The sequence below is a fragment of the Budorcas taxicolor genome, chromosome 7, assembly GCF_023091745.1.
Source record: "Budorcas taxicolor isolate Tak-1 chromosome 7, Takin1.1, whole genome shotgun sequence".
Lineage (NCBI taxonomy): Eukaryota > Metazoa > Chordata > Mammalia > Artiodactyla > Bovidae > Budorcas > Budorcas taxicolor.
Window position 1 is genome coordinate 20,964,975 of NC_068916.1, and position 24,571 is coordinate 20,989,545.

General features: G+C 48.9%; 1 long non-coding RNA gene across 1 annotated transcript in view; it reads left to right on the top strand.

Moving 5' to 3' along the window:
* Positions 1-24,571, top strand: part of LOC128050329 (uncharacterized) — a 134,775-nt gene that overhangs the window by 22,459 nt on the left and 87,745 nt on the right. The window contains exon 2 of the long non-coding RNA XR_008199673.1: positions 23,621-23,682. This is a non-coding gene — a long non-coding RNA (uncharacterized LOC128050329). The remainder of the gene's footprint in view (positions 1-23,620; positions 23,683-24,571) is intronic.

Sequence of the window (24,571 nt, forward strand, 5' to 3'; positions counted from 1 at the left end):
TATATATATATATATCTAACATATAGCGTTGTTTTCTGAATCAGTTTTTCTTTTTGGTGACACACAACAGCACAGCTTTCAAACCCAATAATGCAGAAAAACTGCCTGACGTAGTATATGCAATTGAGTGTGAAAAATCTGGTTATAATTGTCAGCTAAGTAGAATCTGTTTTGTTCATTACCCCAGATTTCATATTTCCATTTTCAAACAATCACCTTGGGAGTCCTTGTCCTTGAAACATTGCTCCAATGTGATTGCCTTTAAGACCAGGCTGGACTGCTTTTGTATATTTCAAATCTAGAAACTTGTATGTTTCAAATACATTTCAGATTTTCACCTTTAGAGGGTGGGTTTGAATTTGGAAACAGTCTGTATTAGTGTGCTAACACTGCTGTAACAAATCACCACAAACTTAGTGACTTAAAACAATGCATGTTTATTGCCTTAGGGTTTCTGTTTCTGTGAGTCAGGAACCCAGGTGTAGCTCAGCTGGGGCTTCTGCTCCGGGTCTCTCAGGTTGCAGTCAAATTCTTGGCCTGGGCTGCTGTCTTAAAAAAAAAAAAATTATTTACTTATTTATGGCTGCATTGGCTCTCTGTTGCGGCACGTGGACTTCTCTCTAGTTGTGTTATGCGCATTTAGTTGCCTCGCAGCACGTGGGATCTTAGTTTCCTGACCAAGGCTGGAACCCATGTCCTCTGCATTGGAGGACAGTTTCTTCACCACCACCAGGGAAGACCCCCTGGGCTGCCATCTTACCTCAGCTGAGAAAGGATCGCTTCCAAGCTCACTCACATGACTGCTGGCTGGAGGCTATTCTCAGTTGTTTGGCTGTGGGCCACTGGGCCTCCCCAGCCTGGAAACTTGCTTCATCACAGCAGCCAAGGAGAGAGTCTGCTGGCAAGGCGGAAGCTGCCTTCCCACATGAGATGGTCATGGAAGTGACGTCCCATCTCAATCCTATATGCTAGTGCAAGTCACGGGTCCTGCCCACACTCAGCGGGAGGCAGGGATACAGGCACAGGGACCAGGAGTTGGGGATCACTGGGGGACTGTCTCAGAGTGCCCTCCACCCAGCCAGAGGTCACTCAGTGCTGAATAAGGTGGATGGCCCAACAGGAATAGGGTTGCTTTTGGTTGAATGTCACGTGTTATTGCTAAGTCATAGGACAGCATCTCTTCTGAGATTTTTCCTTTGTCTCTGATGGTTTCCAAGGACACATCCATGAGATGACATATTGTTCAGAAATAGTTTCTCAAGGCGGCTGTTTGAAGGGAAGGATGTCTGCCTAGTTCTGTCATGGCGGTTCATCACCCAGTTATTAATACTTGCCATGGATCACTTCATGTGTTAATGGAGAGTTGGAGACTAACTTTTGCATGTTTGAAGGGACTTGAGATGAGATGAGGGGGAGGGAGGCATGCTTGGAGTACTCCTGGATCCAGAGTTCTTCAGGTGTGGGTTGCATCCAGGCTCTGCCATTCAGCAGCTCTGTGATGTTGGCAAGTCACTTAACCTCTCTGAACCCCCATCTTCTCATCAGCAAAATGGAGGTGTAGGAGTGTCTTAAGGATTAGGAATGACACATTGTTCAGCCCCTAAGTTGTGTCCGACTCCTTGCAGCCCCATGGTCTGCAGCACGGCAGGCTTCCCTGTCCTTCACTGTCTACCAGAGTTTACTCAAACTCATTCCCATTGAGTCAGTGATGCCATCCAACCATCTCATCCTCTGTCGCCCCCTTCTCCTCCTGCCCTCAATCTTTCCCAACATTAGGGTCTTTTCTAATAAATGCAATGTGGTATCCTAGATGGGATCTGAAACAAGAGAACCTTTAGTGGAAAAACTAGTGAAATCTGAATAAATGGTGGAGCTTGGTTAATAGTAATGCAGCTGCATTGATGTCTTCAGCTTAGTTCAGTTCAGTTCAGTCGCTCATTCGTGTCCGACTCTTTGTGACCCCATGAATCGCAGCATGCCAGGCCTCCCTGTCCATCACCAACTCCCGGAGTTCACTCAGACTCACGTCCATCGAGTCCGTGATGCCATCCAGCCATCTCATCCTCTGTCGTCCCCTTCTCCTCCTGCCCCTAATCTCTCCCAGCATCAGAGTCTTTTCCAATGAGTCAACTCTTCGCATGAGGTGGCCAAAGTACTGGAGTTTCAGCTTTAGCATCATTCCTTCCAAAGAAATCCCAGGGGTGATCTCCTTCAGAATGGACTGGTTGGATCTCCTTGTAGTCCAAGCTACTCTCAAGAATCTTCTCCAACACCACAGTTCAAAAGCATCAATTCTTCGGCACTCTGCCTTCTTCATAGTCCAACATTCACATCCATACATGACCACTGGAAAAACCATAGCCTTGACTAGACGGACCTTAGTCGGCAAAGTAATGTCTCTGCTTTTGAATATACTATCTAGATTGGTCATGACTTTTCTTCCAAGGAGTAAGTGTCTTTTAATTTCATGGCTGCACTCACCATCTGCAGTGATTTTGGAGCCCCCAAAAATAAAGTCTGACACTGTTTCCACTGTTTCCCCATCTATTTCCCATGAAGTGATGGGACCGGATGCCATGATCTTCGTTTTCTGAATGTTGAGCTTTAAACCAACTTTTTCACTCTCCTCTTTCACTTTCATCATGAGGCTTTTTAGTTGTGACAAATGCACCTTATAGAAGAAGCCAGGTGAAGGATAAATAGGAGACTTATGTATTATCTTTGCAAGTAGTCTTGTTCAAATCTAAAATCATTCCAAAGTTAAAAAATTATTTTACAAAACACCAAGAAGACTCTATTTTCACCTTTAAACTGGTGAATATTAATAAAAGTAATACCCACGATCATGAAGATGTGGATAGCAGGATAATATAAAATGGGATAATCTTTCTCAGCACCAATTTAGTAGTGTGTTTCAAGAAACCTTAAAAATGTGTAATGGTTTCTGATCCCATAGTGCCATCTCTAAAAATATATATTAAGAGATACATCACAGGACTTCCTTGGTGGTGAAGAGGCTAAGACTCTGAGCTTTCAATGCAGGAACCTTTGTTTCCTGCATCTCCTGCATTGGTGCGCAGATTCTTCACACAGAGTCACTTGGGAATTTTCTCTGTGTGTGTGTGTGTGTGTGTGTGTGTGTGTGTGTGTGTGTGTATCCACATATACAAATATGTCTTTTTAAGAAAAAGATTTGAGTTTAGATGGATTGTATTAGCCAATGTACTGGTCTGTAGTTCTTGATGTGGACTTTTTTTTTTAAAGTCTTTACTGAATTTGTTACAATATTGCTTCTGTTTTATGTTTTGTTTTTTGGACCCTGAGGCCCCTGGGATCTTAGCTTCCTGACCAGGGCTTGAACCCACACCACCTTCATTGGGAGGCAAGTTCCTAACCACTGGACTGCCAGGGAAGTCCCTGTCATGCAATTCTTGGTAGTCAGAAGTACCTGGGGTGACTTCCAGTGTTAGTACACATGGGTCTGGGCATATGACAAGATGTTAGTCTCCACCTGTTGAGCAGGGTCTCTCACTCAGCTCTGTTGACATTTGGGTCTGATCAGGCTCTGTGTGGGGCCATCCTGGGCACTGTGGGGTGTGGAACTGCATCTCTGACTCCCACACACTTGATCAATGCCTGGAGCGCCCCCCTGCCCTACTTGATGTCTCCAAACAGCACTGAGTGTCGCCAGATGGGAACCATTGGGTTTCCCCCTTCATGAGCTATGAAATTAAACTCGAGTTTAAAGTCTTTCTTTTCCACTTACTGACTTTGGACAATGTCTTATATTTTATATTGTTGTTATTATTCAGTCACTAAGTCATGTCTGACTCTTTGCGACCCCATGGACTGCAGCACGTCAGGCTTCCCTGTCCTCCACTGTCTTCCGAAGTTTTCTCAAATTGAGTCAGTGATGCCATCCAACCTTTTCTTCCTCTGTCGTTCCTTTCTCCTTTTGCCCTCAGTCTTTCCCAGCATCAGGGTCTTTCCCAATGAGTAGGCTCTTTGCATCACGTAGCCAAAGTATTGAAGCTTCAGCATCAGTCCTTCCAATGAATGTTTTGTCTAGCTTTTTTTTTTTTTTTTTAAAGCAGCTTTTTCCTTACCTGAGATAGACAGGAAATGGTTCCTGACCTTGCAGGTGTACTGACCTCAAGGTTCCCCAGGGTGCCAGCTCCGAGCTGGGCAGCCATGGTCACTATTCCCGCTATTCCAGAGTGGTGTCCACAGACGTGGTTTTAAGGCCCTTTTTGACTCGGAGGTTGCTGGGGGCCAGGGACCTCCGCGCCCCTCGGTACCATGCATGGCTGTACCCCGTGTCTCCTCTCAAGGGCTCCCCACCTCCTAACTTTTTGAGCCATCATTTCAAACGCCTGGGAGCTTAACTAACGTAGCTTTTCTTTATTATGATCATTATTAATCTTCTGCTGCACCAGGGAGCATGTGGGAAGTGCAGAGTCTTAACCCCTGGACCACCAAGGAAGTCCTTCCCCAGTGGTTTCCTAATTTCTAAAAAAAAAATGGTCATAACTATATGCTTATGTTTATGTGGTGGTCCCTTTGGAGAACAAGCCCGTCAAGTTTGGAAGACATATTTATAAGGTAGTCCTGAGCGTCCTGCAGTGTATTGTGCTATATACCTTGTTTCTAGCAGTCGAGGTTTTCTTTAAGCTCCTCTTGAACCCGCTTTGGATTTACAGAAAAGCACAGACAGTGCGGGGAGTTCGTTCCCGCCACCCATGCCCAGTTTCCCTGCTAGGAGCATCTTAGGTCCCGGGCTGCACATTTGTTACAGCGGCTGAACTGATACTGACACATTTTATCTTCATAGTCCATACTTTATTCAGATTTCCCTGAAAGTGTTAGTTGCTCAGTCGTGTAGGACTCTTTTCGACTCCATGGGCTGTAGTCCACCAGGCTCCTCTGTCCATGGGATTCTCCAGGCAAGGATACTGGAGGGGGTGCCATTTCCTCCTCCAGGGGATCTTCCCGACCCAGGGATTGAGCCTGGGTCTCCTGCATTGCATGCAGATTCTTTACCCTCTGAGCCTTATTTTTCCCCAGCCGTCCTCTTTGCTGCCTCAGTGCACCTTCCAGGACTCCACATGGAGTCATCGTGTCTCCTCAGGCCCCTCCGGGCTGTGACAGTTTCTCCGACTGTCTTTGTCCCTGACTTTCTCAGCCGTTGTGAGGAGAAGTCGGAAGTTTGGCAGCACCTCCCCTGACTTGGGCATGTCTGGCGCTTTCTTGGGATCAGACTGCAGTTGTGGATGTGGGTGAAGAACCCCAGAGGTGAAGCGGCCCTCTTGTCACACCCCACTGTGGGGCTCGTCCTGCCCACAGTACTTATCACTGTTGGCTGCCTGAGGCAGAACCCAGTGTTGTTTGTTTGTTTTTAATTTTAATTAATTAATTTATTTTGGGCTTCCCTGGTAGTGCAGTGGTAACGAATCTGCCTGCCAGTGCAGAAGATGGTTCGATCCCTGGGTCGGGAAGATCCCCTGGAGGAGGAAATGGCAACCCACTTCAGAATCCTTGCCTGGAAAATTCCGCAGACAGAGTCTGGTGGGCCACAGTCTGTGTGGTGGCAGAGTGAGACATAACTGAGTGCACGTGCACACGTGACTTTCTTGGCTGTGCTGAGCCGTTTTTGGTGTGCAGGCGATTTTCTGGTAGCAGCGAGCAGCTCCGTCCAGTGCCGGTGCCTGGGCTTCTCACTGCTTTAGTTCCGCCTCTTGCGGAGCACAGGCTCTAGGGGTGCAGGCTCCAGTGGCTGTGCCATGTGGGCTCAGTAGTTGCAGTGCTCGGGCTTAGCTGTTCCTGTGCATGTGGGGTCTTCCTGGACCAGGGAACAAACCCATGTCCCCTGCACTGGCAGGTGGATTCCTATCCACTGTACCACAGGGGAAGTACCAGTGGTTTTAGACGTTGAATTATTATTGTTGCTGTTCACTCAGCCAGTCATGTCTGACTTTCGAGATCCCATGGACTGCAGCACGCCAGGCCTCCTGGTCCCTCACCCAGAGTTTGCCCAAGTTCATGTTCATTGCTTTGGTGATGCCATCCATCCATCTCAAACTCTGACACCCTCTTCTCCTTCTGCCCTCAATCTTTTCAAGCATCAGGGACTTTCCCAATGAATCGTCTGTTCACATCAGATGACCAAAATACTGGAACGTCAACTTCAGCATCAGTCCTTCCAGTGAATATTCAGGGTTGATCTCCCTTAAGATTGACTGGCTTGATCTCCTTGCTGTCCAAGGGACCCTCAGGAGGCTTCTCCAGCACCACAGTCTGAAGGCATCAGTTCTTTGGCGTTCTGCCTTCTTTACAGTCAAGCTCTCATAACCGCACATGACCACTGGGAAGACCATAGCCTTGACTATAGGAACCTTTGTCAACAGAGCAATGTCTCTGCTTTTCAACACATTGTCTAGCTTTGTCATAGCTTTCCTGACAAGAAGCAGTCGTCTTCTGATTTCATGGCTGCGGTCACTATCTGCAGTGACTTTGGAGCCCAAGAACAGGAAATCTGTCACGACTTCCACCTTTTCCCCTTCTGTTTGCCATGCAGTAATGGGGGCAGATGGCGTGATCTTAGTTTTTTAATATTTAGTCTTAAGCCAGCTCTTTCACTCTCCTTTACTCTCATCAAGAGGCTCTTTAGTTCCTCTTCGCTTCCTGCCATTAGAGTGATACCATGCACATGTCTGAGGTTGTTGATGTTTCTCCCTCCACAGTTACAAGCTGTGATTCCAGCTTGTAACTCCTCCAGCCCGGCATTTTTCCTGATGTGCTCAGAGTGTAGATTAAACAAGCAGGGTAACAGCAGACAGCCGTGTTGTCCTCCTTTCTCCATCTTGAGCCGATTCATTGTTGCATACAGGGTTCTAACTGTTGCTTGTTGACCCACATACAAATTTCTCAGCAAACAGGTAAGATAGTCTGGGATTCCCAGAATTACTGAATTACTGCCAACATTTAAAAACCAGGAGCTTTTGGACTTCCCTGGTGGTCCACTGGTTAAGACTGCGCTTCCACTGCAGGAGCCCCAGGTTCAATCCTGTTTGGGAAACTAAGATCCCATGAGCCAAGTGACATAGCCAAAAAAAGAGAAAAAGCAGGAGCTTTTACATTTAAAAAACGAAACAAACCTCCCAGCTTCTCAGGACACTTGGAGGGGCTGATGACATTGGGGCCACTTCCCATGTGGTGACAGCTGAGCCTGGAGCAGTGCCCTCTGCCAACAAGCCAGGTGTCATCTCTCCAGGGACCAGCATTGCCGTCACCTGCCCATCTGCCTCAAACTTGTGACCCCGGGACGGGCATGGAGCTCAGCATGCGTCCTCCTCCGGGGGCATGTTCCCGGTGAGCTCACAGCCCTCCAGGTGGGAAGTCAGGGAAGCAGGTGGGACGCCTGAGAGATTGCAGCCTGGGAGTGCTTTCTGATGGGCATGAAGGACACGACTGGGGGGTCAGTATGGTATGTGGGGGTCAGGAGAGCTGGGGTTCAGGGCAAGGCTGGGAGAGCAAGGGGGGAGGCCAAAGAGGGGGTGTTGTGAGCTGAGCTCTGTTCCCCCCAAAGATATGTTCCAGTCCTCACCCCCAGCACCCGGGCATCTGGCCTCATGTGGAATTAGGGTCTCTGCCGATGTAACTAGTGACAATGAGCCAAGGACCTCCCTGGTGAGCCAGTGCTTGAGACTTCGCCTTTGATGCAAGGGGTACTGGTTCAATCCCTGGTCAAGGCTAAGATCCCACATGTTTTTGCAGCCAAAAAACCAGAACATAAAACAGAAGCAATACTGTAACAAATTCAATAAAGACCTTAAAAGAATGGTGGTTTAGTTACTAAGTTATGTCCAACTTTTTGTGACCCATGGACTGTAGCCCGCCAGACTCCTCTGTCCATGGGATTTTCCAGGCAAGAATACTGGAATGGGTTGCCACTTCCTCCTCCAGGGGATCTTCCAACCCAGGGATCAAACCTGCGTCTCCTGAAGAACTCCTCTGGATTCTTTACCACTGAGCCACCTGGAAACTCAGATCATATTAGCCTTCAGAATAAATCCCTGATGGTCACATTGGTGTGAACCAGGGTGGCCCCCAACATCTACGGGTCACCTCCCCTCCCTCCCACTCAGGTGTGTAACGAAATGTAAACAGCCTACCAGAGGTCAGATGGTCATGGGACGCATGACTTCCTGGGAGTCCATGGAATCCCTACCACAGGGGTCTCACTCAGGGTGAGTCCACACCCAGGGGACACTGGGTGAGATCTGGTGACATCTGTGGGCCAGAGAGGCTGCTCTACCCTGGAGAGTGGCCTGAACGCCCACAGTACTGGTAAGGAGAAAGCCTAGACAGAGGTGACCTTCAGATCACAGCACGATCCATGGCTCTCAGCACTGGGACCAGAGTGGCACCGAGGCACTGAGGCTCTGGGAAGACAAGATGGGGCAGCTGCATGCATCCTCGCTCAGCACGCTCTACCCTCCGGAAGCCACAGGGCTGGCTGTGCAGGCTCAGGGGGGACATGGTTCCATGAACCCCAGAGCTCAGAGCAGAGGCCAGGCTCCGTCCCATGTGAGAGCAGGATCAAGATGAGAGTGTAGTCCACACACCTCGGGAGACAGGCTGGCATGCTGCCTGCTGCCAGTCAACCCGACAGTCCCGCACACCAGTGATAGCATGTGCTCCTCCCGCTGGGCAGGACTGGCGGGTGGGCAGGGGTCAGACCCCCTCCTGGCTGAGAAGCTGATGAGTCCAGGGACCGGCCTCCTCGTGCTGAACCAGGCAGAACTAGTCCAAACTCCTTTCACTGCCAGCGAGGCTGCCTCTGCTGTCTTCATTCCCCCAACAAACTCTTCAGTGAGCACTCAAGAGTCTGGAAAAACCAGGCAGGGCTTTGAGGTGGTGATGGAGGACCTCTGTGAGGAGCCAATAAACTCTGTGAAGGGCCAGCCAGTCCTTGTAGGCATGAATGTCATATGTTGTTGTTCAGTCAATAAGTGGTGTCTGATTCTGCGACTCCATGAACTGCAGCATGCCAGGCTTCCCTGTCCTTCACCATCTCCCTGAGTTTGCTCAAATTCATGTCCATTGAGTCAGTAATGCTATCTAACTGTCTTGTCCTCTGTCATCCCCTTCTCCTCCTGCCCTCAATCTTTCCCAGCATCAGGATCTTTTCCAATGAGTCAGCTCTTCGCATCAGGTGGCCAAAGTATTGGAGTTTCAGCAGCATCAGTCTTTCCAGTGTATATTCAGGGTTGATTTCCTTTAGGATTGACTGGTCTGATATCCTTGCAGTCCAAGGGACTCTCAAGAGTCTTCTCCAACACCACAGTTCAAAAGCATCAGTTCTTCAGTGCTCAGCCTTCTTTATCGTCCAATTCTCATATCTATACATGACTACTGGAAAAACCATAGCTTTGACTATACGGACCTTTGTCGGCAAAATGATGTCTCTGCTTCTTAATATGCTGTCTAGGTTTGTCATAGCTTTCCTTCCAAGGAGCAAGCGTCTTTTAATTTCATGTGAATGTCATAGCTGATATTTAAATCAATGGATGTGGCTGTGTTTCAGCAAAACTTTACAGACACAAGAGGTGGGCCAGATTTGGCCCTCAGATACTGACAGGTCAGCACTGCCGCCCCCTCCCAAGGCAGAGGCCTCTCCTTGTTAAACATGGTGTTGGCCACTCCTGACTACCCCTTCTCTGAGACATTCTCCTGGTGACCAAAGGCTGGCTTTATCACCTCTCTAAGCCTCAGTTTCCCCATCTGTAGAATGAGGATAATTACATTCCTATGGTCCTGTGTGTACAGTTAGTTGTTGTAAATTATTGTAGGTCAGTGTTTCTCCTCTAGGATGTCCTGCCCTGGGGGACACTCTGGGACATCTGTGGTTGTCAGGACTAGGGGTGCTCCTGGCATCATGGGAGCAGGATTCAGGGAGGCTGCTCCAAACCCCCCAGTGCACAGGATGCCCCAACAGGGAATGACCTGGCCCTAAATATCTGCAGGGTGCAGAGGAGAAACCCTGCTCTAGGTGAAGGTGTCCAGTAAGTCAGCTTGCAGAGACCAGGATGCCATGTCACATCACCTGTCTGTTTGTCTGTCTTTGGATCACAGCTTCACCCTCACGTTCCAGAACTCTCCGTCTATAAAACCATGACCCTCCCCCAAGCCCAAGCTCTGGCTGTTCACTCAGCAGGCATTGCTCCTGAGCAGATGTGCCTCATTGCTCCTATCCGCCTGGGACGGTCCAGACATTTCCTCCCGTGGAGCAGCCCCTGGGCCGGGGTCCACCCCGATTGTCTCGGGAACCACTGAGCCACCTGTCTCTTCTCCCCCTCCTCACTCCTCTCCTAGGAGCCAACTTCCCCTGCTGATTAGCATATCCTGTTTTTAGCGTCTTTCTTCTCTGGGCTTTATATAACCCTGTCATTATCGGATGCTGTCACAGGAACTTAATGTTCCCTCAATCACATTTCAAAGCCTCCTCAAGCATAAGTAGCTAATTGTCATCACTCCCCTCTCTCCTTTTTCTTCTTAGATGAACTTTTCATTTCAGACTCGTTTTAGATTCACAGGAAAATTGGGAAGACAGTACAGATAGATCCCACATACACTGTCACCCCTGTTCTTCACATTTTACATCAAACATTCGTCCCAATTAAGAAACCAACACTGATATATCATTATTATTTTTAATTTTTTTTGAGTATAGTTGCTTTACAATGTTGTGTTAGTTTCTACTGTACAATAAAGTGAATCAGCTGTATATATACATATATTCCCTCTTTTTTGGATTTCCTTCCCATTTAATTCATCGCAGAGCACTGAGTAGAGGTCCCTTGGCTGTACAGTAGGTTCCCAGGTGGCACAGAATCCGTCTACCTATGCAGGAGGCACAAGAGGCGCAGGTTCCATCCCTGGTTCAGGAAGATCCACTGGAGAAGGAAATGTCAGCCCACTCCAGTATTCTTGCCACAAGAATCCCATGGACAGAGGAGCCTGGCGGGGTGCGGTCCACCGGCTCGCAAAGAGTTAGACGCGACTGAGCACAGCACAGCAGAGCAGCAGGTTCTCGTTAGTTTCTGTTTTATGCATAGTAATGTATACATTGGAGAAGGCGATGGCTCCCCACTCCAGTGCTCTTGCCTGGAAAATCCCATGGACGGAGGAGCCTGGTAGGCTGCAGTCCATGGGGTCGCGAAGAGTTGGACATGACTGAGCGACTTCACTTTGACTTTTCACTTTCATGCATTGGAGAAGGAAATGTATATATTTCAATTCCAGCATCCCAGTCCATTCCCCTCTGCCCCATTTCCCCCCTTGATGTCTGTGTCTCTATTTCTGCTTTGCAAATAGTGTCATTATTAACTAAAGTCCACACTTCATTTGGATTTCTTTAATTTTCCCGACACCCCTTTCTGCCCCAGGATGCACACAGCCCCACAGGACACTGAGTTGTCACATCTACATCTACACTGAGGTTTTTTCAGTCTCTCCGTCTGCAGAAACCATTTCTCCCTCTGGGGATAGGTTCTTCGGGGCTGTTACCAGTGGCAGTTTTGCAGATGGTAAACTGCCCTGTCTAGAATGATCGGATAATAGTTTGCTCACCAGGTCAAGATCTTTAGGATCCCTTTTGCAACCAAGATTGATAAAGAGCTTCTATACTTTCTAACAGAGGTTAGTCCATGGATTTTTCCCAAGGTGTTGAGAAAGCAGCAGCCCCTTCTCTGAATCTGAGGGAAGTGGTGTCTCTGGTGGCGAGGTTCTGTGTAGTGGATGGCCTGGGGTTGGGGGCAGCTGGGGGCTTTCTGTTAGGACCCAGGATCCCATTTCCCTTTGCACTGGTGCCTCCATGTGAGGCCTGGTGCCATCTGCTCACAGACCGTCTTCCAGTCTGGGGGTCGAAAACTCCAGCCTCCAACATCTGGGCTGGATCCAAGTCACCTGGGTTAGTAAATGTCGTTTGTTTTTGGTTTTTTTTTGCTGGACCTTGAGGCGTGTGGGATCTGAGTTCCCTGACCAGGGATCAAACCTGCACCCTCTGTGTTGGAAGTACGGAGTCTTAACCACTGAACTGCCACAGAACTCCAAAAATCAGATTTTTTTTTTCCTCCAACCATACAACATATGCAACTTTAATTCCCCAGCCAGGGATCGAACCTGCATCCCCTGCTTTACTGGCACAGAGCCTCGCCCACTGGTCCACGACTGGCTGTGTTCAGTAGTAGCGACAGTGACCAAAAACATTTGCCACCTGGTCCTTCACAAAATCACTCTGCTGAGTCCTAGCCTTGTCAACAAAGCAGTTACTAGATGTTCTAGGATTGTGAAAAAGTTCCAATGATAAAGAAGTGATCCGCTATGAACAATATGCCAGGACTGATTTATGCATTTGCTAGATATTCACTTGTTTAATCCAAGAGCCCCACCCGCTCAGGGGGTGCCACCCTCACCCCCACTTTGAAGATTTGGAAACTGAGGCCCTGGGGGAGTTAGTCGGTTACGAAGTTGGGGTAGAATGAAACCATACTGCCTGTGAGATTCGGGAATATCTGTCCCCACCCACCGCCTTCCGGGGGATGGACAGAAGCTATTTTAATTTTGAGAGGAAAAAGAAATCTGTGCATACACATTTTTTTTAAATTTGTCGAAATTGATCCTCTTCCCAAGTCAGTTGCCTGTGCCTCCATACAGGACAGTGCCAGGAGGTGGGAGGTCTGATAATCAATGCTTGGCTCAGCAGGTGATCTGTCCCCAAGGGGACACTAGTGATGTCTGGGCAGATCTGTGTTTACCACACTGGGGGGCTCCTGACATTGAGTGGATGGGGGCAGGGAGGTTGTCCACACTGCACAGCTCCCAGGACGGCCCTGGATGGAAGATGATGTGCCCGGTGTCAGCAGGGCTGGGGACGGAGACCCTGTGTTCATTATGAAAAATATTGAGTTTGGTCCCTGCTTACATCATGTTGTTGTGTAGTCACTAAGTCATGATTGACTCTTTTATGTGACCCCTTGGACTGTAGCCCTCCAGGCTCCTCCATCCATGGGATTTCGCAGGCAAGAATACTAGAGTGGGTTCCCATTTCCTTCTCTACGGGGTCTTCCCAACCCAGGGATTGGACCCACGACTCCTGCGTTGGCAGGTGGGTTCTTTACCAGTGAGCCACCAGGGAAGCACAAGCAGAACAAACCTCCAGTGATTAGAGAGTAAAGCAGGGAGATGCTGAGATTTCCCTGGTGGTCCAGTGGTTAAGATGCTGAGCTTCCAATGCAGGGGGCTCAGGTTTGATCCCTGATCAGGGAACCAACCTACTTGCTGTGCAGCTTGGTCAAAAATAGGAAAGTGGGCAGACCCCACCCAGTGTCAGGTGGAGGAGGGTCGAGAGACTCAGGACACAGAGCCGGGGTCAGCACCCTCCTCTCCCTACGTCTGCTGGGCTCCTGGAGACCTTTAGCCCCTGAGTCAGCCCTCCGGGCCCTTTTGTCCCATTGGACTGGACTGTGCTGGCCCCTGATCTGAGTCAGTCTCAAGATTTTGGAGTAGTGTGTCCAGCCCAGGCACTTCTCCAAGAGACTCTGAGGGCTCAGGGCTGGGAGCTCAGATGGCGAGGCTCATGCTGCCGTCCCCCACCCCAGGCTTCTCCTCCTGCCTCATTTGCAATCGGAGCTCCTCGGGGTGACACATTTAGATGGTTGCTGTGGTGATGAGTGAAGGCTGGGGTGATAACTGCAGTGCAGGTCTATATCAAGCCTCCAGCGAGGCAAGGTGTTCCTGCCACGCGCTGGTGGGATGTCGTGTGGGGAGGGAAGGGGGTGCAGACATCCCAGGCCCACCTGCTTGGTTCCCAGGAGTGGGACGTATACCCCAGGCAGGGGGGCTTCCTGTTGCCAGATGCTGAGTCCCTGCTGTGCCTGTCCATGAGGGACGAGCTTGGAGCAGGGATCTCAGTGGGGGTGATCTCACCTCCCAGGGGACTCTGGACCATGTCTGGGGACATCTGTGCTTATTACAACTGGCAGGTGGCTCCTGGAATGAGAGGTGGGGCCAGAGAGGCTGTTCTACCCACCACAGTGCCCGGAAGGACACCCCGCCCTCTAGCAAGGAATGACCAGCCTCCACATCAGTAGCACTGAGGGCAAGACTCTGCTTTATTTTTTATTTATTTCAAAAAATATTTATTTGTTTGTTTGTCTATTTAGTTGGCTGCACAGGGTGTTAGTTGCAGCATGCAGAATCTTTAGTTGAAGCAGGTGGGATCTGGTTCCCTGACCAGGAGTGAAACCCGGGGCTCCCTGCATTGGGAGCACAGAGTCTTAGCCACTGGACCACCAGGGAAGGCCCAAGACCCTGCTTTAGAGGGAAGCAGATCAAAGTAGTGGACTTACTTGGTCTCAGAACCAGGCTATGGCATCTCTTGATAATCTGTGAATCCCAAAGGCTTCATTTTCTCATCCTAATTGTTCTACTGCTCCCCCTTGTTGAATTTACCAAGTCCCTTCAGGCTCTTATGTCTCCCAGATGATCAGATCTATAGATGGGGGGAAAACCAGAAAGTGAAAAATCCAGTGCTGTTGGTTGCTTGCCATTAGAGAATTGTAGTGGTTGAAAAGGAAAAATAATGTGGAGTTGTCAGGTGGATCAGCCTGGATGACAGGTGTATCAGTTATCTCTTGCTGTGTAACAGATGACCCTGAAGACTTATTTTATTTTTTATTTTATTATATTTTATTTCATTATTTTGACTCTGCTCGGTCTGCATTTCAGTGCATGGGCTCTCTAGTCGTGGCCTGTGGGCTCAGTTGCAGTATGTGGGACCTAGTTCCCTGTCCAGCGGTGGAACCTGGGCCCCCTGCATTGGAAGCACAGACTCCTTGCCACTGGACCACCAGGAAGTCCCTGAAAGCTTAGTGTAAACCACCAGTTTTCACTCTCACAGTTTCTGTGGGCTGGAAGCTTGGAAACAGCTTCCCTTGGTGGTTCTGGCTCAAGGAGGTTGTGGAGCACGTGTCAGCCAAGGGCTGCCTCCTCCGAAGGCCCAGTGGGGTCAGAGGAGCCGCTTCCAGGATGGTGCCCCACGTGGTCCCTGTCCATGGTGCTGCTTGAGCTTCCTCACTCCATGGTGGCTGGCTCACTGAGTGCCAGCAGAAGCCACACGTCTCTTATGACAGATCTTAGAAGTGACCTGCTGTCACTGCAGGTGATCACGCAGAGCTGCCCTGAACCCAAGCGGGAGGAGAACTGATCCCAAGTGGCAAGTGGGAGGAGACAGCAGGTAGGACATGAACTGAATCTCTGGAGGCTGGCGATGCTGGAAACACTGCCACAGCAGGTGAACGGAGCTCTGGACATCAGGATGGGGGGCATTAAGTTACTTGCCCAATGTCCCTAAAAAAAAAAAAACAAAAAAAAACGGTGCACCACTGCCACCAAAGGAGAAATGCTCTGTGGAGTGACTGTCTCAGTGATTTCACCAGGAATTAGGGTCTCGGTCCGTTCCCAGGCAATCCAGGGGGAATTGCAGTTTCTGGAACCCTACTTGGGACACCTGTGCCCACTTACTTCAGCTGCTTTCACCCTCCTCCCCACAAAGCTTTGGCCTCAGAAACAGAGTGGAGGGACTTCCCTGGAGGTCTCATGGCTGACTCCATGCATCCAATGCAAGGGGCCTGGGTTGGGGGACTAGATCCCACATGCCAAAACTTAAGACCCAGCCAAATACACAAAATATTAAAAAAAGAGAGAGAGGGAGATTAAAAAAGAATGGGTGGAGAACAGATTTATTCTGTCTCATTTCTGCGTTTGCACGCACCTTGGAGCAGAGGGAGGAAGAGGCGCCCGGCCGAGGCTGCATGCCAGGAGGTGGAAGGGATGGAATCTCTCCAGGCGGAGTGGCAATGGGAATGGTGAGGGTGAGAATGGTGAATGGGCGGGAAGGAAAGAGGTTGCCTCCTGCCCTCAAAATCTGCAGAAATCGGCTCAGCACCAGCCAGAATATGCTTTCCACTGGCCAAATGGGATTTGGGAGTAATCCCAGGGCACATTCTATTAGGCTCTTGTCTGATCCGCCCATAAGTCCTCCCTGGTCCCCTGGCCTGGGGACAGCTTTGGAGTAGCTAATCCAGGCTGGAGGAGCCAGGAGGTCTTGATCTGGGCAGTTTGTGATCCTGTTATGATACTGGCAGGGGCCTTGGGAGAAACGTAGAAATCCGCTTGGCGGGACTTACCAGCTTGTGTCTGGGTCTGGGCTCACAACAGCCTGACCCACCTGCTGGTCACGTGTGTGTGGAGCCTCCACCCGAACTACGACGGCCTCACTCTTCCTTCCCTCCCTCCTTTCTTTTCCTCTTCAGAATTCCTGGTTCTCAGTATAACTCTCCCAATTCATCTCACTTTTTTTTTTCTTCTTTTTTAAAAATTTTATTTATTTACTTTTGGATGCGCTGGGCCTTCACTGCTTTGTGAGGGCTTTCTCTAGTTGCAGCGAGCGGGGGTTACTCTCTAGTTGTGGTGCACGGGCTTCTCATTGCGGTGGCTTCTTGTTGCGGAGCGTGGCTTTAGGGCGTGTGGGCTTCAGTAGTTGCAGCACCTGGGCTCAGTAGTGGCGGTTAGTGAGCTCTAGAGTGCAGACTCAGTAGTTGTGGTTCATGGGCTTAGTTGCTCCTTGCCGTGTGGAATCTTCCCAGACCAGAGGTGGAACCTGGGTCCCCTGCATTGGCAGGTGGATTCTCAACCACTGGACCACCAGGGAAATCCAATTCACCCACCTTTTAATAGGCTGATTTTTAGAGTACTTTAGGGTTATAGAAAAATTGAGCAGAAAGTACAGGGAGTTCCTATATACCCCCTCCACACACACAGGCACACACACCCACACATACACTTTTCTCTATTATTACCATCCTGCATTAGTGTAACTCAGTTATACTTGATGAGCCAATATCCATATATTGTTACTTAAAAAAATTTTGTTTATTTACTGTTTATTTGGATACACCAAGTCTTAATTGCAGCACATGGGATCTAGTTAACTGACCAGGGATGGAACCTGGGGCCCCTGCATTGGGAGCACAGAGTCTTAGCCACTGGACCACCAGGAAAGTCCCCGTATGTTGTTATTAACCAAAGTCCATAGTTGACATCTGAGTCTAGTCTTGGTGCCGTGTGTTCTGTGGGTTCGGACAAATGTATCCATTATCAGTCATTTCACTGCCTCTGGGCCCTACCTGTTTATCCCTCCTCCCCACAACCCCCAAAACCACTGATCCTTCTAGTCTCCAGAGTCCTGCCTTTTTCAGAATGTCCCACATTTGGAATCACAGTGTATAGTCTTTTCAACCTTTTAACGAGTTAATCAGCTGTTTGGGCTGCACTGTGGGGCATGCAGTATCTTAAGTTTCCCGAACAGGGATTGAACCTGAGCCCCCCTGCAGTGAGAGCACTGAGTCTTAACCACTCGACCACCATGGGAGTCCAGTGTGTGGCCTTTTCTACTGGCTTCTTTCACTTGGTGACTTGTATCTGAGGTTCCTCAGTGTCTTTCCCTGCTTCATAGCTCATTTCTATTTTAGTGCTGAGTAATATTCCTTTGAATGTAGGTCCTCTTTTGTGTATATATTCTTAATAGTCAGCACCCACAAACTCACCACTGAGCACAAAAACCAGAGCCTCGCCAGTTCTCTTCTGTTCCTGAGACCCTCCCCATCCAGCCCACCCACCTGGCTCCGGTCTCCAAGACAGCCAAGGTGGAATCTCATGTCACATTTCCCATCCTTTGTTTAATTCTGTCTTGTTTACATGTACTCCTTAACAGCATACTTTGAGTAGATGTTTGCTCCTAAAAATCCGTTTTAGAAAGGTGAGTTGTTTTTAACGTTATAAACAGGCTATCATGCTACATTGTACTCTCTTGGGATCTGCTCTTAAATGCGAAGTTCCAGGGCTAGATTCACTCATGTTGTTAGGTATTACAGTGTGCAGTTGGCAGAATAATGGTCCCCCCAAAGATGTTCATGCCCCAGTCCCCAAAACCTGTGTGTCACCGTATGTGGTAGAAGGATTCTGCAGATGGGAATAAGTTAAGGCCCTGAGGATGGGGTCAAGCCTGGATCCTCTGCAGGGGAGGAGGGCCCAGTGTCATCACAAGGTCCTTATAAGAGGGAGGGGGAGGGTCAGAGGCAGAGAGAGACAGGAGATGCTGTGCTGCTGACTCTGAGGATGGAGGGAGGGGCTATGAGCCAGGGATGCGGCGCCTCTAGAAGCTGGAAAAGGCAAGAGCTTGTGCTTCCCTGGAGCCTCCGAAAAGACTAGCCCTGCCCAGGCCTGGATTTAGCCCCATGAGGCCCAGCCTGTATTGAAGTCCTGACTGTAGGGCTGTGAGATGAGGGCTCAGCCAGGCTGAGGATGCTATGTCCTGGCTCTGACCATCCCACTCCTGCTTGGCGTTGCGTGTCAGGCCTCCTGCCCCTGGACACCAAGCCATTCCAATCCACCTCCACATAATGGTCAGGGAACATAGTACCCAGGGTGGGCCTCTCCCAGCACCACACAGCTCTGTGTGGGGCCAGCACCCTCTCCCCATACCCACCGGGCTCCTCAGGCTGTGCCCTTGGCACCAACTGTATTGTGCAGAATCCCCAGAACTAGCGAGATCCCATCATGGGCTGGCTTGGTGATGGTGACATGGACTGCGTGGCAAGCAGAACACCCGCGGCTCCTCCTGTCTAGGATCTCGTGTCTCCCTGGGAGCCTCAGCTTTGAACCATGTGATGCTGATGAGTGCGACAAAGGTGTCTTGGGATTAGTGTGATGGTTGCAGAACCTGTGAGTCTCCTGAAAGCCGTCAAACTGGACATTCTATAGTAGGTGAATTCTATCTTAATTTTTTAAAAAGAATAAAAAAAGGAAAGCATGTGGATGAGGTGGGGCTCACAGGTTGTAAAAAGTTTTATTCAGGGCACTTCCCTGGTGGCCCAGTGGTTAGGACTCCATGCTTCCAAGGCAAGAGGCATAAGTTTGATTCCTGGTGGGGAACTGAGATCCGAAAGCCATGCAGTGCAGTCAGGGAAAAAAAAAAAAGTGCCGCCCACAACAAGAGTGTGCGATCGTCCTATCCTCTTGAGTCCCTGATTGCCACCGTTGTGAGCCTGGCCTCTTTCCTTGCAGTGAAGTCACTTGTCGGCAGTTCCAAGGGCAGGGTGTGTGTGGGGTCGGCAGGCCCAGCTTCTTACAGCCTCTGCACTCCAGGTCTCTGCTGTCACTGTTTTGAAATTTGTCATAATTTTTGAACAAGAGGTCCCACAGTCCCATTCTCCACCAGCTTTTCACATTAAAAGATGAAAACTGAAAGATACTTGCTCCTTGGGAGAAAAGCTATGACAAACCTAAACATCATATTAAAGAGCAGAGACATCACTTTGTCAACAAAAGTCCATATAGTCAAAGCTATGGTTTATCCAGTAGTCATGTATGGATGTGAGAGTTGGACCATAAAGAAGGTTGAGTGCCAAAGAATTAATGCTGAAAGCATTAATTTGAAAAATTGTGGTGCTGGAGAAGACTCTTGAGAGTCCCTTGGACTGCAAGGAGATCCTACCAGTCCATCCTAAAGAAGATCAACCCTCAATATTCATTGGAAGGATTGATGCTGAAGCTGAAGCTCCAATACTTCGGCCACTTGATGCAAACAGCTGACTCATTAGAAAAGACCCTGATTCTGGGAAAGATTGAGGGCAGGAGGAAAAGGGGACGACAGAGGATGAGATGGTTGGATGGTATCACTGTCTCGATGGACATGAGTTTGAGCAAACTCAGGGAGATAGTGAAGGATGGGGAAGCCTGGCAGACTGCAGGTCATGGGGTCACAAAGAGTCAGATACAACTTAGAGACTGAACAAGTGCAGATTCCATAGGAGATCCTCCTCCTGATGGCCCCACCTCCACAATTCACGGGGGCCTGTCATGGGGGCTTGGAGTTCACCCTGGCGGGAAGGTGAAAACCCAGCGTTTCTGTCAGTGAAGGTCACAGGCACAGCCTGGCGCCAGCTGGTGCACCTCGCGGCCTGCTGTCTGTGCGCCCCGGGGATGGATTTTGTCCTCACTGCTTTCTGTTCTAGTCTAAGCCAGTCTGGGCTAAGCATAGCCAGGGTCGGCGGCTCTGTGGGGCTCATCTCCCTGCCCAAGTCCAGCTTCAAGGGCTAGAGGACAGCCCGCAGCTGGCGCTAAAGGGCTGGGGATGGGGAGATTGGCAGATGGTAGATGTGAGGGTAGAGAAAGATGCCATCTCTGCAGTGATTCATAAGCTACCCGTGTTCACAGCAGTGTGATTCACAGGAGCCAGAAGTGGGAACAACCTGAACATCCATCATGGGACTATGGATAAACAAGGTCCCTCCACGCACTGGAGCATCCCTCAGCCACACAAGAGAGAGAAGCCCCGACACTGGCTACCACGTGGGCAGACCCTGAGAACACGGTGCTCAGTGAGAGAAGCAGGCACAGAGGGACGCACAGGGTGTGACTCCACTGATGGGAAACGTGCAGAGCAGGCCGATCCACAGACACAGAGTGGGTTCCTGGTGGTCAGGGGCTGGGGAGCAGGGGAGTGACTGCTGATGGGGACAGGGCTTCTTTTGGGGTAAGGAAAATGTTCAAAAATTGGTTGTGGTAATGGTTACACAACTTTGTGAATGTACAAAAAGTCCACTGAATTGTGCATTTTGAATAAGCAAATTGTGTGGCATAAGAATTGTATCTCAGTAAGACTTAAAAAAAAAAATGGTGCCTAGTTTATCAGTCACTCTGTCCAGTTTGGATAATGTGGCCATCAGGGAGCTTGGTAAAGAGTGTTCCCTGGCACCCTTCTGTACTAGTTTTGCAACTTCTCATGAGCCTTTAATTGATTCAAAAATGAAATGAAGAATCAGACATGTAGATGGTCCCTTCAAGGTTGACGCAAGTCTTGGCCTCGGGTCTGTGGGCATGTTGCTCCAGCCCTCTCATCTCTCATCCCTGTGGGCCACTGTGCTCTACGCTGTCCAGGGCACCACTCTGGCTGCAGTGGCCAGAGAAGCTCCAATCCTAAACTGTTGGGCCGGGTAGAGCAGATGCTTCTACTGGCTGAGTTTCTGTGAGAGCTGCTTGTAGAGCCCAGAGGGTGTTCCTGAGGCTGCAGCACCACCTGCAGGCGATGGTAGGGATGTCAGTTCTCCATCCTGGCCTTTAATTGACAACCAGTTAGATGTGTTCTTTTTTTTTTTTTCTTTTTTTTTAATTTTATTTTTACTTTATTTTACTTTACAATACTGTATTGGTTTTGCCATACATTGACATGAATCCACCACGGGTATATACGAGCTCCCAATCCTGAATCCCCCTCCCACCTCCCACCTCATATCATCTCTCTGGATCATCCCCGTGCACCAGCCCCAAGCATCCTGTATCTTGTATCGAACATAGACTGGCACCTCTTTTCTTACATGATAGTATACTAGATTTGTTCTTGCCTGGAGAATCCCAGGGACGGCGGAGCCTGGTGGGCTGCCGTCTATGGGATCGCACAGAGTCAGACACAACTCAAGCGACTTAGCAGCAGATAGAGGGCAGGAGAAGGGGACAACAGAGGGTGAGATGGTTGGTTGGCCTCACTGACTCAATGGACATGCGTTTAAGCAAGCTCTGGGACATGGTGAAAGACAGGGAAGCCTGGCATGCTGCAGTCCATGGTGTCGCAAAGAGTCGGACACAATAGCGACTAAACAACAAGAAAATAATATAGCATTTACATGTTTTAAATTTAACTTTTATTTTATATTGGGGTATAGCTGGTGTACAATGTTGTGTTAGTTTCAAGTGTATAGCAAGGTTGTTCAGTTATACATATGCATGTATCCATTCTATCTCGTTTTTTTTCCCATATAGGTTGTTACAGAGTACTGAGTAGAGTTCCCTGTACCAAATACAGTAGGTCCTTGTCAATTATTTATTTTATATATAGTAGTCTATATATGTTACTTGCAAACTGAATTTATCCCTCCTCCCCAAACCAAAAATTTATTTTTGAAATCTATGAGTCAGTTTGTGTTCTATAAATAAGTTCATTTGTATAACTTTTTAGATTCTACATATAAGTGATATCATGGTATTTGTCTTTATGATTCTTCACTTACTATGAGAATCTCTAGCTCCATCCATGTTGCTGCAAATGGCATTATTTCATGCTTTTTTATGGCTTGGCAGTATTTTGTTGTGTGTGTATAGATATTGGGCCTTCCCTGGTGGCTCAGACAGTAAAGAATCTGCCTGCAATGCAGGAGACTCAGGTTCGACCCCTGGGTGGGGAAGATCCCCTGGAGGAGGAAATGGCAACCCACTGCAGTATTCTTGCCTGGAGAATTCCGTGGATAGAGGAGCCTGGCGGGCTACAGTCCAAGGGGAAACAAAGAGTCGGACACGACTGAATGACAACACTTCGTGTATATATATATATGTCTTATGTTCTTTATCAGATACACCATATCCTCTTTATCAGTTCATCTATTGATGAACTTTTAAGTTGCTTCCATGTCCTAGATATTGTAAACAGTGCTGCTATGAACATTGAGGTGCATGAGTCTTTTCCAACTAGAGTTTCTCCAGATATGTGCCCAGGAGTGGGAGTGCTGGATCCCGTGGCAGCTCTATTTTTAGTTGTTTGAGAAATCTCCACACTGTTCTCCATAGTGGCTGTACCAGTTTACGTTTCCACCAACAGTGTAGGAGGGTTCCCTAAATGTTTATGTATTTAAAACTTTATTTATTTTGGGGGCACACTATACAGCTTGTGGGATCTTATTTCCTCAACCAAGGATCGAACCCACGGCCCCTGCGGTGGAAGCTTGAAGTCCTAACCACTGCACCATCAGGGAAGTCTCTCGCTAAATTTTTAAACTGAAGTTTTTTAAAACGTTTTTTAGAATAATTTTAGATTTTCAGAGGTATTTCAAATTACCCATCACCTAATTTCTCCCAGTGGCCGGGTCATTCATAAGCATAGTGCGTTTATGATAACCAAGAGGTGGACGTGGATACATTTCTGCCACCTCGATCCCCTCTTTATTCAGATTTCACTAGTTTTCTCTAATGTCCTTTCTCTGCCTCAGGCCCCATCTTGCGTTTAGTTGGTCACATGCCTCAGGCAAAGCTGGGTGAGCTGGGTACTTCATGGGAGGGGGTTGACTCAGTCCTCTTGCCTTCCTCTAGGAGACCATGGGGGTCCAATGATGTGGGTGAACACCTTCTATAAACTATAAAAAAGGTCATATGAACATCCAGTCCTTTCATCCAGTTCAGTTTTGGAACATGTGGAAACTTAATCACGGATACCACTACAGATCGCTAGCAAACCTTTCTGGCAAATCGCCCTGTTATTCTCATCTCTGCATTCTGAAGCGTCCTGTCTGTACCATCCCCGATGTCTGGCAGAGTGGCCAGAAGGCATCCCTTCCACACTCCCCTTCCCCAGCCAAAGGACTTTTCTATCTCATCATAGTACCGCTGACCCCCATGTGGCAGTTCAGGCCAAATCAGACCCAGCTAACATGGTTCGTTTTTCTTCCAGGGAGCAGACACTGGGGTCCTGAACCTCGTTGCTGAAGACAGCCAGGACTTGAGCAAGCGCAGGTTGGTGTCATGAGGTTTTCCTTTTCTCTATGTTTAGAGTTCACTCAGGTGTTTGGTTGGGTGTTTGGAGCCAGGATGAGTTAAGAGGCGTCCTCGCAGTGCACGCCTGCATCTTCTCAGCTTTGCTCACTTCTGGGGGTTTGTCTCACCTGCCAAGAGCCCATGGGAGCCACAGGGAATGTCTTCCATCCAGGCTCCGGGGTACGGGGGACATGGGGCTGACAGGCTGGGTTCTAGCGCACCCAGGATGGGCACATGCCCACAGTGGCACCTGCTTCCCAGCTGTTAGCTTCCTCCTCGAAAGGCTTGATTAGGGTCTGCGGCGCTTCATCCCGTTTCCCATGTGCATGGAAGGTGACCCATCAATGCCGTTCACTCAGAGCAGAGCTTGGTCATGGGACTGAACAAATATCTAAACCCTATCGCTCCCCTGGTGGGACAGCAGATTGGGAAATGTGCCAGAGGCCTCAGGAAGAATGAAGTCAGGAGCGAAATACAGCTGAGTCCTGATCTCTCAACTGTTACGCATTTGCTTGTCTCTGGTTTTATTCCCAAGAGGACTTTGAGTGGCTTTTGTGACGTAGGAAGAGGAAACAGCATGGGGATGAATGAGGTGGCTCCGTGGCATCCGGGAGTGCCCCACCCAGTCCATTTACTCTGAGTGTCTGGCGGGGACCAGCTGTCTTTAGAATCAACTTCCAGTTTCTAGCAAAAGTCCTGATGGATCTTTGATTCAGGTTGTGTTCCATTTAGCAATAAATTTGAGGGAGATCTGATGTCTTTATAACATTTATTTTCATCTAGTGCATGTGTGTGTAAAATAAAAAATGTTAGACAAGAAGGCAGACCCCAAAGACAACACATCGTATAATTCCATTTAGATGAAGTC